The sequence below is a fragment of the Sipha flava genome, unplaced genomic scaffold (assembly GCF_003268045.1).
Source record: "Sipha flava isolate LNK unplaced genomic scaffold, YSA_version1 34_pilon_pilon, whole genome shotgun sequence".
Classification (NCBI taxonomy): domain Eukaryota; kingdom Metazoa; phylum Arthropoda; class Insecta; order Hemiptera; family Aphididae; genus Sipha; species Sipha flava.
Window position 1 is genome coordinate 676,225 of NW_020273045.1, and position 4,185 is coordinate 680,409.

Genomic DNA, 4,185 nt, shown 5'->3' on the forward strand with positions numbered 1-4,185 from the left:
CAATAATAATAACCAATATTAATTTATCGTTTTGAAAAATATTAAGCACACCACACGAATTCATGATATAAAATACGAAAGGTATACTCACTTCAATAAATATAGTTATTATTTCAAATCTACAACCGTTGGATTGCGTTCCGTCGAGCGGGGTAGTAGTCATAATTGCACTCCAATCGCCAGTATTGCAGGTCGACGTTATATTTATTTTACTTCGACACAAATCGACGATTTTGTTTTCATCGAATCATCGCGTTAGCATTGAAAGCAGTGTTTATTTTTCATTTACTTTCCCCCGGCTCGGATTTTGACGTAATCAGTCGCGCGGCAACTTATTCGAATTCGAATTCGTACGGATTAAATAATCAACCGACGACCGCTGACGGTTTTCAAGTTTTTGACGTTCGGCCGACGGCGGCGGAAAGGTTTAAACCGCGAGGCGTTGCGGCCGGAATAATAATTCGCGTGCAAAACACGGGGCGAGATCGTAATTTGAATAATCAAAACTTACGAGGTCGAAACGAATTACCTCGATATTTCTGTTGTTCATCAAGTATTCAAATGGTTCACCGCGTGGTTTCGGTCTTTGAACAAACAATTTAGACGCGCGCGCGCGTCAACTCCGCTACATCCCTTCCGCCGGTGCAGTCGTACGCGCCGGGTATTGTACACTCGGTCGCTAACACAGGAAAAGCAGTATTCGAAAAGAAAACACCGAGCGCGCAACACACAAGAGTTTTTGCACAACAACGGGTAAGAACTCCGCTGTCAACCAAACCACGTTATATATCAATATATATCGTCTTGATACATGCGCAAATCCTTATTCAGTCTACATAGGTCCAGTACTAGTTGGGTCCCACGATTTAACAAGTACTACTTTAGTCGGGCCCGTACAAAAAAATATTTCCCTTCTCATTTTTACACACTTTGGATCGTCAGTTATCCATAAATTAGATCACAGGTGTGATAATTTTTTTTTTTTATATTTTCTAATACACGGTATATAATTACGAATTGAAAATTTGAATACTGATATATGATAAATAAATAAAATTAATAAAAAATTTAAAAAAAATTACACGGTTTGTAAAAATTTAAACGATAGAGCTTTTACAAACTCAAGTATATTAATATTTGAACATTATCAAGCGTATCAATACTTGTAAGTTACAGGTTTTATTATCGAAGTGGTCGGACAGAACTAGTATATTATGATTTTTACAGTCGGACCGAACTCGTATGTTATCGTTTTTATAATCGGACCCAACTAGTTGTTTATCTTTATCATAAATATTATCTGGGACCCAACTTGAAAACGCCCACTCGATTATCGTAACGGGTTATTTTAAAACATTCAACGGGTACAGTGAATTCGTTTATCGCGTTGAATGATCGATTTTAATAACATCGATTATCGAAAACTTATAAATGTCTGTGGACAATATATGATTGCATCTTATCAAATTAAATTGATAACATTGAAACAATTATTTTATTGCTGAAATCGTTTTTTTTTTTTTTTTGTTAAAAAATGTTTACATAAATTCCGATATTTTATTTAGGGTGAGCTTATCAAGTAAGAAATAGTGTTTGCTATCGGAAGACGACTTAAGTGTTTTACGCAAGGCTTTGCACCCGAATAATTTATTCGGGTTTCGGGTGATCACAACACCGCAATACAACATTTAAACAAACGTTTGGGTGATAACAACCGTTATTATTCGGGTTAATATTGGTTAATACGGGTGTTAAGTAGTCAAGGCAAAATCTTATTTTTCATTGGTGAAGGGGGGACTTAGCCCCCTCCACTAATGAAATATTTATATTTTTTATTACCTGCCATTGTAACAAAATATCAAATTCTTATACAACCATGCAACAGTTTTTTAGACCAAACTATCATTATGTTAATTTCAAGCAATGGTGTAAGTACGATTTATTTTCGTGGAAGAGGTTGTTATTTTATATGTGTATGAAGCTTATAAATTACAATATCTATTAAAACAACAAATACTAACACTATGCCCTACTCCTAGTTAGTGCGGGCATGTTATCGCATGCAACAGAAAACAAACTATTTTGTATTCTGCTTTTGTGTTAGTGGTGCGTGCACACACTAAAAATGTACTAACTAGGACATATCGTAATACAAAAATAATAATAATTTTTACTTACGAATTTTACGATGAAATTATTACACCAACAAAAATTGACAATTATATGCCATAGACATGCGTACTACATGCCATAAACTGAACAAATACGAATAACGGGAACAACGATTTAATTATACGCTCAGTGTTGCCAGGTTAAAGAGATTGAATGTTCAGAAAATTATCGTAAAATGTTCGTTTTGTTTGTACTGTAAAAAATTTTCCTTCGCTTCGCTCAGTACTATTAGTGTATCAGATAAGACATATTGAGATGAAGGGGAGTGATTATATGGAGGTATTCATAATAATAAAATACAACAAAATATTATTTAAATCTTAATAATAATAATTAATTAAATGTAACAGTGTAACACAATACCTATTAACTAAGTTTTTATAAAAATATAATACAGAAAAACATTATTTAAATATTTATAATAATAAAGTGTAACAAAATATTAATTAAGTATCCTTAACAATAAAATATAACAACGCTTTCATTTAAATTTTTATAATAATAAAATGTAACAAAATATTAATTAAAAATACTTTTAATAATTAAATATGAGGAAACGATATATGACAAACATATAATATTAATATTATACTTCAAAACTAAACTCATTATTTCTACTTGTGTCATATAAATTACTTGTAGCCATAGAATCAATCATTTTTTTAGAAGGTTTAAAATCTACACAAGTAGTATTGTTTATTTTTATTTCCCATGAAGCAAATAAGCATGCTTGAATTGTACCCGAGTTTAATCGGTTTCTAGTCTTAACTTTAATTAGATTAATTTTGCTGAAAATACGCTCACAATCAGCATTAGAGTGAGGTAGAGATAATGCTTCAAAAGCAAAATTTGCCAAATGTATAAATGGAAATTCTTAATTACCTATCTGCAAGTTGGACAATTTAAACCAAAAAATATCGGGTTCTAAATTATTTATTATGTCAGGTGGATTATTAAAGTTATACAATAATCTCCATTCATCATCAATATTTTGCAATTATGTATTATTTAATTTAGTTAATCGAGGTTTTACATTTAAAAGAGAGAACATTTTCATGTTTTCTCTAGTTTTAGATATGGCTTTTTTAGGATTAATTAACTTTAGTTTTGACATTAATGGATCATTTAAATTATATATATTTTTTTTAATTTGTAAGCAAGAAATTTTTAGGAAATGTTGTGCTCTAAAATAAAAGTCATTTAACATAGATTTATTAGATATAATGTTAGATTTTCCTACTTATTTTAATACTTTTATGCCAAGGTACATCTGTAAAGCAGGAATATAATGTTCATAATTTCCTGGATTAATGTCATTAATGGGTATTTTGTTAACATAATTTGATTTCATAAAATATAACAATATATCTCTATAAGTGGACACCATTTTATAGATTTATAGGTTTGTATAGGTAGGTATAATATAATACAATAATTTTGTTTTAGTTATTTGTTTCTAATTTTGTTGGTTATTTTGTCGATTTCTACTAAATCTACTAATAGCCGATTATTAACGAACGAGTGTAGAATTCGCTTTTTGCTTTATACAGTCTACATTCGTCTCGTGAACTTGTATAAAATTATTAAATAATAAATTTCTTTTTTTTTTTGTTGTTTTTATTGCATACTTTTAGAGCTTATTTAGCGATTTTAAAGGTAATATTATAGCGCATATTTATGCAATTTTAAGTGCTATAAAATCCCAACCCTGGTAATGAGTGTTCGGCACTTCGGTGATCGTTTGATTTAGAATAAAAACGAGCGTTACGGGTTCGGGTTGATTCGGTGCAAAGCCCTGGTTTTACGAGAACTCTTTGTCACGATCCGTATAATGTTTATGGACAGTACATAAATAAAAATGTGAACAAAACGTAATAAAGCAATTGGATCGCTGATACGATAACTATTTCAATACGATATCGACCTACCGTAGAAGTACGCGAGTTACGGTAACGCAAAAACTTAAGTTTCAGCTATTACGCTATATCTCACCTAACCGAGCGTTATTTCTAC

At 30.9% G+C, this 4,185-nt stretch overlaps 1 pseudogene; it reads right to left on the reverse strand.

Annotated features, from left to right (window-relative positions):
- Positions 1-2,758: 2,758 nt before the first annotated feature.
- LOC112687444 lies at positions 2,759-3,559 on the reverse strand (annotated as a pseudogene).
- Positions 3,560-4,185: the final 626 nt, after the last annotated feature.